The sequence below is a fragment of the Cryptomeria japonica genome, chromosome 7 (assembly GCF_030272615.1).
Source record: "Cryptomeria japonica chromosome 7, Sugi_1.0, whole genome shotgun sequence".
Classification (NCBI taxonomy): Eukaryota; Viridiplantae; Streptophyta; class Pinopsida; order Cupressales; family Cupressaceae; genus Cryptomeria; species Cryptomeria japonica.
This window is the reverse complement of record NC_081411.1, coordinates 466,246,853-466,261,236: the sequence shown is the minus strand read 5'-3', so window position 1 is coordinate 466,261,236 and position 14,384 is coordinate 466,246,853.

Below are 14,384 nucleotides of genomic sequence, written 5' to 3'. Positions count from 1 at the left end.
GGAGTGATGAAGGAATCTTCCTTGGTTACTCATCTAACAGCAAGGCCAACAAATGCTACAACAAAAGACTAAGATGAGTCATTGAGAGTGTGCATGTAAGAGTTGATGAGGATATGCACAAAGGAAGTCAATCATAGGTGAACCGGTATGATGATTCTGGTGATGAAGGTGAGGAAGCTCAGTTAGAAAATGAACTAGAAGAAGCATCCAAAAAGGCTCCCAACCAATATGTGCAGTTGAATCACCCGGAAGAGAAAATTCTAGGAAATAAGAGTGATGGTGTGCAAACTAGAAGAAGACTTGCCCAGAATGATGAACAAGTCAACTTCTGCCTCATGACTGAAGTAGAACCTAAAATATTCAATGAGGCTAGCAAAAGACAGGAATGGATGTATGCCATGGAAGAAGAACTACAGCAGATTGAGAAGAACAAGACTTGGGAATTAGTCCCTACACTGGAAGACAAGAACATCATTGGCACTAAATGGGTCTACCGGAATAAGATGAATGAAGAAGGTAAAATTGTTAGGCATAAAGCTAGACTTGTGTGCAAAGGATACTCTCAAGTAGAGGGCATTGACTTTGAAGAAATATTTGCACCGGTAGCTAGATTAGAAGCAATTAGAATGTTTCTAGCCTTTTCTACCTACAAGGGTTATAAATTATATCAGATGGATGTAAAATTTGCCTTCCTAAATGGAAATTTGGAAGAAGAAGTGTGTACATGGAACAACTGGAAGGGCTTTTGCTACATGATGATGAAACCTTTGTGTGTCGGATGAAGAAGGCCCTATATGGTTTAAAGCAAGCTCCTAGAGCATAGTATTCTAGATTAGATTAGACCCTGAAGGAGCAAGGATTCAAAAAGGGGAGTGTTGACATAAATTTATACATAAAGAAAGATGGAAACCACATGATCATTGTGGTTGTGTATGTAGATGACATTATTTTTAGAGGCAATAAGGACACCCTTTGCAAAGAATTTGCTGATCAAATGGAGTCAGAATTTGAGATGTCAATGCTTGGTGAATTGACATACTTCCTTGGTTTGCAGATATTACAACAAGATAAGGGAATCTTTATCTCACAAACCAAGTATGTAAAGGATATGTTGAAGAAATTTCAAATGGAGGATTACAAACCGGTAAGTACCCCCATGGTGACCGAAAGAAAATAAAGCAAGAATGATGAATCACCGGTGGTGGATCAGACATTGTATAGATCCATGATAGGCAGCATATTGTGTCTAACTGCTTCTAGACTGAATATAGTACAAGTAGTGTGCATGGTGGCCAGATTTCAAGCTGCACCAAAGAAGTCACATATGAATGTTGTAAGCAGAATCTTTAGGTGCCTACAAGGAACACTCAGTTATGGATTGTGGTACCCTAAAAAAGGGGACTTCATCTTGGAAGGATACACAGATGTTGATTGGGCAGGTTGCATTGATGACCGGAAGATCACAAGTCGTGGTGCATTCTTCCTAAGTGGCTGGTTGGTCTCATGGCATAGCAAGAAGCAGGATTTAGTCTCCCTATCAACTGTTGAAGCAAAATACATTGGTTTTACTACATGTTGCTCTCAGGTACTTTGGATGAATCAAACCCTCAAATACATACAGATGGACATCACTGATCCTATTCTCATCTAGTGTGATAATTTGAGTGTCATCAACATATCAAAGAATCCGGTGATGCATTCCAGGACAAAGCATATAGCCATCAAGTATCATTTTCATAGAGAGAAGGTTGAAGGACATGGAGTAAAGATGGACTATGTCCCTACTGGAGAACAAGTAGTAGACATTTTCACCAAATCATTGCCGGTAAGAACTTTTGAGTACCTACGACACAAGTTGAGAGTTGTGTCACCTTCCTTATGCACTTGAGAAAGGAAGGATTGATATGGTTCAGGGGGAGTTCATAGCATCATCTATAACTCTTGAACCACATTTCAGTACTGGCTACAATCACTGGTAGAAGCCTAAGGGGGACCTAGGTACAGATCAAAGGGGGAGTGTACAGTACCCTTTGTCATTGTGTCAAAGGGGGAGAAATCTGCCAGTATGAAGTGTCTTGCAATAAGTTGACAGCAATGCCAAAGGGGGAGATTGTTAGCATTATTGGCATTAAGTTGTCATTGATGTCAACTGGTTTGGCAAGGTCACTGGTAAGTAAGAAGTGGTGACCGGTATAAGAAGAGAAAGACATATGATGGCAATGCACATGTGAGTGAGAAGACAGAAGGAAGTTTGAAGTGTCTTGCAATAAGTTGACATCAATCCCAGAGGGGAAGATTGTTGGCATTATTGGCATTAAGTTGTCATTGATGTCAACTAGTTTGGCAAGGTCACCGGTAAGTAAGAAGTGGTGACCGGTATAAGAAGAGCAAGACATATGATGGCAATGCACATGTGAGTGAGCAAATAGAAGGAAGGGTACCAGTGCACAAGAATTGTGTCATCTGTCAGTAAAGAAGGCTTACCGATAAGGCACAAACCAGAATGAAGGTTGGCTATTTGTTTGTGATGAAGAGGCGGAATGTTAAAAGAATCACAACAACACCCGGTGAGCAGAACAGAGAGGATGGCATGAAGACATACCGGAAGGCAAGATGAATTATCAAAAGGATGTTTGTTCGTCATATCGATAAGGTGAATTGAGCTGGTAGTCAACCTTGGTCAAAGACAAACATCAAACCGACATAGAAATCCAAACAAAGGTGGATGTCGACAAACATGACAGTTGGATGGCAGGTGGTGATATTGCACAGGTCGGTGGAGTGTGCATCGATGTAACAAGTCAGCAAGCAAGTCAATTTTTATGAAGAACCCGCAAGTCATGGAGGATGCCAGAGGATTGCGGCTCAAGGAAGGAAAGCAGGCAAACGATTGAACTAATCCTGCAAGAAGATTTGATCTTCATACCCATTTACTGAAGGAAACGGCAAAGCCATTAATACTGTATGATATAGAAAAGCAAAAAAGCATGGTGCAGACCTCCAGATTTAGAAAATGCAGATTGGAATGCGAAGCTTTGCTGGTTTTAATCGATGTCATGAAGATCATATCACTAGAAAAGCAGATCGAATCAAATCAGATTTGGATCGAGTTGGAGAAGGCAAAACCTAACACAACATTGTTTGAATGCAGTTTTTGGTGGGAATCCAAGATTATAAATATGTGAGCTGTAGACAGAAATGATTGATGCTTGATGTGAATAAGTAGAGTGAAGAAATATTGAGCATAGAGAAGGATCATCTTCCTTAGAAATTATTCTAAGAAATTTGTAGAGTGAGTTAGCAGGTAAACCGGTGAGAGGGTTTAACCAGCAAAGACAAAGTATCGGTAAACTGTAGCAGATCTGAAAATTGAGCCAACAAGTGAGCTGTGATCGGTTAAGAAGTCATCCAAGTGTGACTAAGTGTGGTGTGAGGCTGAGAGAGAAGAAGATAAGGTTGTTAACCGGTAGAAATCAATTTGATCAAGAGTTGTACAACTCATTTGCAACCAGAAGCTATAACTGTATCAAAATTGTATTTCAATATACATCACCAAGTTGGAGCTTGGTACAGGGGTTGGTGCTCCTTGGATTGGTGTCCTAAATTAGCAGGGGTTGGTGCTCCATGGGTTGGTGCCCTAAATCTTTGTAATTCATTCTTTCACTTGTGAGGTTGGATTGGAGCAGTAGTCTGCAGCAGCATTTCTCATTGAGGGTTTTTCCCATATTGGGTTTTCCTCGTACATTTCGTGTTGTGGGTTTGCATTTGTGTGTTTGTCTCTTTTGGTATCCTCATTTGTCTTATCGGTTTGACTATTTAGTGCTTAGGATAATAACCGGTATTCTAACATTGTTTTAAAAAGGAAAAGAATTAGGAACCACTGATTCACCCCCCTCTCAGTGGTACATTGTGTTCAACACCCCTTTAGCATTGATGGCAACATATGAATGTGAAAAACAATCAATGCAAAGAAAGACATTAACTCCAACAAACTCCCCCTAATATCAAGCAGATAAAATAGTTTTTCACATGCTTCTCTCCCCCTTTGACAGCAATGCCAAAGATTTAAAAACAGAAAACCAAACTCTCTCCCTTTGAATATAAAACATGAATCTCTCCCCCATAAAACAAATAACTGGACTAGTCCACCAGAGGAGCAGCACCAACTTCCTCTTCACTGAATTTTTCTCTCAAGTAATGATATTTGATTGACACATGCTTAGTTTTTGAATGTTGCACCAAATTCTTTGACATATTAAATTGGAATTATCACAATATATGACAGTAGGCTCATCATAGATAAGTTTGATATCCTTCAACATTTGTTTCATCCAAACTACCTGGGTGTAGCTACCAGTAGCAACAATGTACTTAGCTTCAGCAGTAGATAAGGACATTGAATCTTGTTTCTTACTAGCCCATGAAACCAGTTTCTTACCTAAAAATAAAGCACCACCGGAGGTACTCTTCCGATCATCAACATCACCAGCCCAATTAACAACAATCTAAGCACATAACATGAAATCATCATTCCTCAGATACCACAAACCATAATCCATAGTTACCTTCAAGTATATGAATATCCTCTTTACAACAGTGACATGACTCTCTTTCGGATCAGCATGATATCTAGCAGTCATGCACACAACATGCATAATGTTTGGCCTTGTCTGAGTAATATATAGTAGTCCACCAACCATGGATCTGTACAAACTCTTATTAGCTTTCAGAGATTCATCATTCTTAGACAATTTGCAGCTAGTCATCGTAGGAGTCCCAACCGGTTTGAAGTCTTCTAACCCAAACGTCTTTAGCAATTCCTTCACATACTTAGTTTGAGATATAAAAATACCTTTTTCAGTCTGTGAAATCTGCAAACCTAAGAAAAATTTCATCTCACCTATCATAGACATCTCAAATTCTTTCTGCATATCACCGAAAAAATTCATGCTCAATTTATCATCTCCTCCAAAGATAATATCATCAACAAAGACTTCGACAATCAAGATGTTATCATTCTCAATCTTAAAGTACAGATTACTATCATCGGTCCCTTTATTAAATCCAAATTTCAACAAATACTTGTCCAATCTAGCATACTTTTCCAATCCATAAAGAGATTTCTTTAGTTTACACACCATATCTCCATCATTAGATAATGAAAATCCATCAGGTTGCTCAATGTAGACTTCCTCCTCAAGATCACCATTCAAAAAGGTAGATTTGACATCCATCTGATACACTTTAAAATCTTTATCGGCAGCATATGCAAGCAACAATCTAACAGCTTCAAGTCTAGCTACTAGAGAAAAATTCTCCTCACAATCAATCCCTTATTTATTTGAATATCCTTTGCATACCAGTCTTGCTTTATTTCTGAAGCAGTCGCCAGTGAGGAGGGACCTCAAAGAGACCAATCTGGACCGGTCAGCAAGAGTAACACAACGGAAACACAAAGATATGATGGAGGCAATGCAGAACAGATTGTATTATAACATGGAAATTGATTACAACCAACCGGTAACAACCCGATTACAGCATAACTAGCTCACATGCCTGGTAGAACATACAGAATGGGTCACAACCGAGACCTTGAATCTTAAGATCTATCTTCTACGCTCAGTCTAGCTACTTGATTTTTTGATTGATTCCATTATAATGCACAATTACAATTATATATACTATCCAAAGGATCCGGTCAGCCCAAAAAGGGATCAAAACCCGAAGAAGAAGACCTAACGTGTAAAATCAACAACATTGGCCTCCGCCAAGAGACTCCTCTAGATTATCCAAAGGATGAAGTGTAGATCATTGTAAAAGGTCAGCCACATGCCAAGGAACATCAGAATCAATGCCCAAGGCTCTGCAAGCTTTGTAAGGGGGTTCTGGTAGATCACCAAAATAGGTCCAGGCAACCGATAACAAGAAACTGTCAACCGATAATAGGAAACTATCAAGGAAACCAAATGCGATAACCTGCCGGGAAATGATCCAAATGTGATGCAGTCTGGGAATAAGAAAGATGATCAAGTCTTCAAGTAGAATCCAACTCCACAAGATCTGGTGAGCCAAAACTAGGACACAGAGAAAGAAAAGCTAAAATTGCAAACATAAAGGAAAATATTTTTGGTCGATCTAAGATTGCTATGAACCGGGGATGCTCCTGCATCAATTTCTAACAACTTCACCAGCTTCATTCAATTTATTCCTGAATACCCATTTAGTACCAATAATATTCTTATCTTTAGGTCTAAGCACAAGCTCTCATATATTATTCCTTTCAATCTAATCTAATTCTTCTTCCATAGCTCTCATCCAATTTTCATCTTTGCAAGCCTCAACAACATCTTTAGGTTAAACTTTAGAAATAAAACATACCTCTTCAGCAGCTAGCCTTCTTCTAGTCATCACACCTTTATTTTTATCACCAATAATCTGATTTTCTGAATGATTCAATCTTACATACCTTGGAGTCTTTTGATTATTCATATTTTTTAGGTTCTTACACCTCTCCATCGGCAGCAACAACATCCGGATTAACTATCTCTACCGGATCAATTTTCTTTGATTCTTCAGTCTGAATAGGATTCAAAACAATGTGTTGACCATCATCATACCTGCAAGCTCTTATTTCTTTTCCAAGGTTCTCATCCACCTTCACATTTTCACTTTCCACTATCTTTCTCGATCTCTTATTGTAGCACCGTTAGGCTTTTCTCTTTGTTGAATATCCCAAGAAAAATCGTTCATCACTTCTTGCATCAAACTTTCCTATGTTGTCATCTCTCTTGATATAACATTTGCTACCAAATATTCTAAAATATCTCACAGTAGGAACATGACCAAACCATAGCTCATAAGGAGTCTTACCGGTATCACCTTTAATATGAACTCAGTTGAATGTGTAAACAGTAGTGCTAATAGATTCTCTCCAATAGATTTTCAGAACATTCCCTTCAATCAGCATAGTCCTTGCAGCATCCAAGACATTCATATTCTTTCTTTCAACAAATCCAATCTATTGAGGGGTTCTAGGAGCCGATAATTGTCTTCTAATACCATGCTTCTCACATAACGAATCAAACTCACCAGAACAAAATTCACAACCTCTGTCAGATCTCAGACATTTCACCTTCAATCTTGACTTAGTCTCAACCTTTGCTTTGAATATCTTGAATTTATCTAATGCTTCATGTTTCTCCTTCAAAAAGACAACCCACATCATCCTGGAATAATTGTCAATTAGCAACATAAAATATTTGTCTCCCTACACACTTCTAACATTTGTAGGTCCACATAGGTCAGTATGCACAAGATTTAATAATTCATCAGATGTATACTACTTGCTCTTGAAAGAAATTCATGTTTGCTTACCCAATTGACATTCTTTACATACCGGATTAGCAGGCTTAACAATCTTAGGCAGATCTCTAACAGCTTGTGTAGAACTGATCTTAATCATTGAATCAAAATTAACATGACACATTCTCCTATGCCACAACCAAATTTCATCAATCTGAGCAATCAAACAACTTTTCTCACCAGCATTCAAATAACTGATCTTAATGCCTTCAATCTTAGTTCCAAATGTAATCTCTATACCAGAGGCATTTAGGATCTTGCATTTACCATTCTTGAATTGTAAATTATAAACTTTGTCAACCATTTGTCCAACACTCAAAAGATTATGCTTCAAACCTTCAACATATAGATCATCATCAATATTATGCTTACCATCAAAGGAAATAGAACCTCTACCATGGATCACACAAGCTTAGTCATCTCCAAATCTCACTATTCCACCATCATACATTTCCATACTCACATATTTTCTTTTATCACCAGTCATATCATGTGAACAACCGTTGTCAATCACCCATTCATATTTTTCCTCAACTTTAGCAGCCAAATCTTTCTCCTCAATAGTGCAGCTAGTGGAATCAACAGGTACTGGTCCATTTTCTTTAATGGAAAGAAACACAACTTCATCTCCTTCAAATTATTCATCTGTAACACCTTCATCAGCAACATAATAGCAGTTCTTCTGATGCTTATACTTTCGGTTAGACTTGTAAGGCTTGTCATACTTCTCATGCTTCTCATATCTATCATTTTTGTCATGCTTATCAACTTTATCATGCCTATCATACTTAGTCATTCTCTCTGGACACCTAGAAGCAAAATGTCCTACCTTATTGCAAGAGAAACAGTTCAAGGGCAATTTTTCATCATACTTACCAACTCCCTTAAGCAATCTCTGGGCAATCAATGCTTCAAGCTCGTTAAGTTCTCTTTCTTCCTCTTCCATCTCTCTCCTTTCTCTTTCATATCTGGATATTCTGCATTCTTTAGGATCATACTTCTTCTTTCCGGATACAAATTCTCTAAATGTTGTCTCAAACTTTCCATGTGATTCACCAAATTCACTCAGCTCAAATGCAGCAATCTTTCTAACTAACATGTCTCTTGTTGTTGTAGTCACACTTTGGATCTCATCAATAGAAGTTGCCTTGTGTTTATAAGAAGGAAGCAAAGATCTCAGCACCTTAGGAACAATTTCATCTTCTTCAAGGGTTCCACCGGCACATCTGATACCTAGGACAAGATCATTTACCTTAGCCATAAAGGTATTTATATTCTCATCTTCTCCCATCTTCAGCATCTCATATTTCCCTTTCAAACTCTGCAACTTAGAAACTTTCACTTGTTTATCTCCTTCATACAAGGTTTCAAGATTTTCCCAGATCTCATGTGTGGTCTGAAATCCCATTACATTTGTCATATCTGAATCAGTCAGGGCACTCAGCAATGCTTCTTTCGCTCTAATGTTATATTCATCTTCCTTGATCTCATCAGCAGTAACCGGTCCATTTGGAGGAGCGGAATAGGCATTCTTTGTAATCTTCCAGTAATCTTCTCCAAGACATCTCAAGTGCACTTCCATTTGGTTCTTCCATATAGCATAGTTACTTCCATCAAATCCCGGACTCTCCTTCTCAAAGATAACACTTCTAGTTCCAATTGTCATCTCGGATCTCCTCAAGTGGTTAAGCTTCTTCCAAAGGATCTAGCTCTGATAACAATTGTTGGCAACAACAATGAGGGAAAACTAAGAGGTGGGGGGGTGAATAAGTTTTCACTAGATCTACAAACTTAATCACAAATATAGATCTGATAAACTGCAGCAATAACAAAGATAAGAAAATTTATAGCACAACACACGACACCAAGATTTTGACATGGAAGACTCGATTAAGGGGAAAACCACAGTGAGAACCTACCCACAATAAGATGATACTCTGCAGTAGTATGTGTAAATATTACAATGGGGAATGCACATGCATTCAAGAACACCTCCTAGAGCTCACTGCTCAAAAGATAATGACCTGAAAGGCTACAACCCTCAAAAAAGTCTCACTGACTTACAATAAGATTCAGACTACAATCCGAAAGAAATGAACTGCAATAATAGCATCTCCAAATGCCTGATGTCAATTCCGATTAAGCACAATTGTCTTCTCTACAACACCAATCTCTACTCAGTCACAATGTCGAAGGATGAATCACTTTTTCGCACATACACCACTCCATGATAATACAGACAACCTCGATACCTAAATTACATGACAATACCACCTATTTATACAATTCATCAACCTTGACAACAAGGTCATCTAAACCCTCAACTCACAATTACAAAATTACATCACACGATACAAAGATTGACCACCAGACCAATATAATGATATACATGACATAACATGGACCTAATTCAAATCTCCAAACACGCAACACCACCGAAAATCACGTCAAGATCAACTGCAACATACTACACCACCAAGAAAAATGCATAACACGAAGAATATCATCGGTTCAGCAAAGACACCAACAACGCAAACAACAATCAATGAAAATCATCGGGACAAATAGGACACAATTAGGAAACACCAGCAAGCATGTTAGAATCATCGGAAACAGTTGCGCCAACACCATATCAAATCTTCATCTGTCAACATCTGAAACTCAAGAACACTCAAACATCAGCAACTGTCACGAAGAAAGATAACTTGTGGAGCACCAAATCATGAACCATCTGAAATGAAGATACACAAGACCATCATAAACAATCTCCCAAGGACTCAGATCAAGATCTGATCACACTGGAATTTACTGGAGAAAATACTGAACTCTGCAAAGCACTGATCAAAAAAACAAACTACAAAACCGGATCATATCATATGATCAATTAAGCTTCCCGGATCACCAAAACCAATACAGAAGAGTATAGTGATATTATAAATACTCCATACACCAAACCATAATCCCAATAAACCAATCTACAAGCACAGGAGCAGGAATATGTTGACATCAATGACAACAACATATCCTAGCAGCGGCAATGTCCAACATTGTCAAGCGCCACCAACACCTCAAACCAAAGACTCTAAGAGCCCTCCATGGCTCCAAGATATTACACATCCTCAAATAGTGTACATGCAAAGGTGAAGGAACCCTTCTGCAACAAGAGGATCTAAGAGTCCCTCCAAACCATCTGCATCACTAAAGAAGATCACTCATCACCAAGTGACAATACACAGTCACCGCTAAAGCTCCCACTAAACCGTGATACCGAACTCTCCAAGCACATGACACACCATCTCCCAAATCTGAAAATCATCCAAGTCCACACACATACAAGTGTACTATATAACACCAAGTGGAAACAAGACCTTCAAACCAAGGAAATACACTATGCTACAGGACCCCATAATTGACTATCCAGGTACTCACTTATCATCCATCCTCTCATCCCAAAGAAAACACACCAATGCACAAGTGACCATAGAAAAGGCCATCTAACAAGTCTGCATCAACACTAAATCAAACCTCATGAATATAGATAGTCCACATCTGTGTTATCCCACTACAACTGAATAGGTGATTAGCCCACACAACTACATAACCCATAGATCCAATCATTGCAAAATACAAACCCACTCTCACATTAGCGACATGTAAAATGAGATCTCAAAGAGAAAAATCATGTAGACAACATGACTCAAACACTAAATGAAGCACATCCGATTTGCCAATCATGTCCACATTGAGCACCATAGTCTAGGAATCCACCAAGCATCACCATAGAAATGTTGAGTGACTAATCACATACCAACATCCCCATGCAGTTAAAGTATCTCACCTCCTCTCACCATGCACGAAGCATGCATGCAAAACTGCAACTATCTCATCCAGTAACACCCCAAAGAGAACAGGGTCTAGAAAATAGCTCCTTTGCAGCTCCACAAAACTGCAAGTTTTTTCTTGACCGTGTAAAACCTGCAAAATAACTACCCACTTCACATCTGGAAGACTCAAAAGTCTAAAAAGGCACCAAACAGCTTAACCCAAAATAATGGACTATCATAGATGAGCATCACCATAGACTTTTAAGGAAAATCTATAAACCCCTTAGATCCAAGGAACATGAATTTGAGTCATGCAAGTACAATCATCCATAAGGAAAAAGCAGATCAGGAACTCCAAGCCCATGTGTAGGCCAACTCCATAACCACCTTTAGTACATGCATTTGAGGGAGACAGGCTATTCCAGAAGCTTCAAGTTCATCAAACGATCAACTCCATAGCCTCCATGCATTCAAGGCAATAAAAAAATAGCACCTTCCAATACTGGAAAAAGAAACCACCCAACATAAGCACGTCACTCCATAGTTGAAACAACCCAAGCTTCTCCATATTACCAGGGAGCCACTCTCAGACACCCAATATGAAAACTTTGTTGCATGCAACCACAAAGTGTAAAAAAAAAACACCCCATGCATCAAGAACTATTTTGCTACCATTTTCTTCATCTTAACAATCCTTCAAAATGTGTGATGTCTCCTGAGACTGAAACAACTGCAAAACTTCCACTCACCAAAGGATGAATATTTAGTCAATTCCTTCAAATTCCCTCAAGCTTGCCAGGCAAGATATCTTCACAGAAGGAATGCCCAAAACACCAAGGATCTTCACATGCATTAACATACAATCACATGCAAGTGACATGAAAGTCGATATATGTACATGCAAGTACATGCAAATCACATAATGCACATGCAAGCAACCTGCAAATCCTGGAATAGAGATCTGATACCAAATGAAGGGAAATCGGGCATCCCAAAAAATCATTATGAGATCAATATGTGCATCCAGCATACAATACAAACACACACTACTATGCCATAAAGCGGAATCAAACATAGATTATTTCCCACATTAAGCCTTAGAGGAAAGTGATTGCAATTTAAGATCTTGTCAGATCAAACAACGGTTTTAGCCACATGCATACATTTAGATTCAACAACATAATCATAAAACAAAAGAAAAAGACATAAGAATAGAACACAGATTTACCGTGGGGAAAACCCTTTCGGGACATTGTATTATTCAACAACAAAATACAGTTACAATACAATCTTCAGGCTCTAGGCCTTAAAATGGAGATTTACATCTTGCTCCATCCTAGATAAAATCCACCAGCATAATCCCCTAGCAATCCTTATATTTATAGAGGTTACAATGCAAAAACAAATAGCTTCCCAAAAGCATCCACATCCAATTTATCTATGAATATAAATATAAATATAAGTCATCCAAGATGAGATAAACAAGCCTTTAGCTAATTTGGAACTTTCCATTTTTTTCCAAGCCTATCCAAGTGGAAGATTTGGTCCCACTAAGAATCTTTCCAAAATCATGCTCAAAGGGATTGAGAAGCAATTGCCACGTGTCGCATAGAGGGGGTTTTGAAGAGCTCCAAAGAAATTTTCATCTCCAAATTTCCCTCCATGTGCCAAGCTTCACAATTTCACTTTCCCAAAGCTTGTTGTACCCAACTTGCCATCAGGCCCCGCGATTAAGCTTTGCACTTTGGAAACTTAAAATAGTCCATTAAATAAATAAAATCAGCACATAGGACCATTTAATTAATTAAATAATAACCTTGGGACTCCTAAGGTTGAGGCACCTTAATCCCAACAAGGACCACTTTTGTACTCAAAACAGTAGAGGCTTGGGTTAAGAAGAAGAAGACAAAAATGACAATGACAAAACCATCAAGTAAAAGAGAGGCTCCAAAGAGAAGTGATCGTCAAGAAGGTGCTTCCTCTTCAACACCATCACAAGTTCCTATTGCAAATTATAGATCTTGGCAAAGTAACCAAGGGGATGGGAGTGACGAAGACCCTTCAAAGAAGAGTAACCTCAAATGCACATGTTATGATAACCCAAAGATGAAAAAGAAAGGGTCTAAGCCCAAAGAAAGGCTAATGGGCTTTCCTTAGGACGAATTGAAGGTGAAAGACCCAACAGAGATTCAAAACAATCTTGAGGCTAATGAGCCTATACCAACAATGCCCACTTCTATTTGTATTGTTTCTCCTTCGCATGAAGTGCACAATCCACCATTGGATACATAGCCCCCATCTTTAGTAGAGATGGTTCTCCCCACAAAAGAAGTCATTGAACACATTTCTACTCCACATGTGCCACTACATTCTCAATATGCCAATATTTCATAGTCCTCACATGACCCTTCTCCATCATGGATATAACAAAGTTTAATTTTATTTTTTAAAAGAGGAAGATGGTGGAATTGATCATCCCTAAATTCAATAATGTTTCTAGTTTATTTCAAAGGCCTGGGAAGGAAAAGAAGATAAAGGTCAATTCAAGATTGATAATAGACTCAATGTCAAGGAATATGTGCTTGGAAATAGCACAACCCATTTTGGATAAAGATACGAATGAAGCCACCCAAGTTGATTTTGGTGTAACTAGGGTTGACCTTGGTCCTTCAACTCATGATGGTGATATCCAAAATTTCCAAGTGTCTGTCACAAAGCTAGTATAAACAACAAAGTAGGAGAAACACTCAAAGAACCAACTAAAGAAACAACTACATAATGACTTCCTATCTGAAGTCCATTGTGGGTATGACCACCCTACCATTAGATGTGGATCATCCATCTATAGTCATAGGCTCTAATGGAGAGATTGAAAGAGAAGGCATAAAGAATATCTGTAAATAGTAATCATATGGAAGGGTAACTGAGAAATGGGTTGAAAAGTCAAATAAGATGCATCTAACATCAATAAAAAAGAAAGAAAATTATAATGAGGTGGGAATCAATGAAGAAGTTGAAAAAGAGCTAAAAAGCATTAGAAAGGAGGAAGCAGTTTGGAGAGAGATACTTAAAGATCTCAAAGAAATGAAAGATATGGATGCCAACATCCTCGTGGCCAAGAAGAAATTCCCAAATGTGGAAGAAAACCAATCAAAATCCTAGCTCCAAAGTGTTGAATGGAAATTGATAATCATTAGT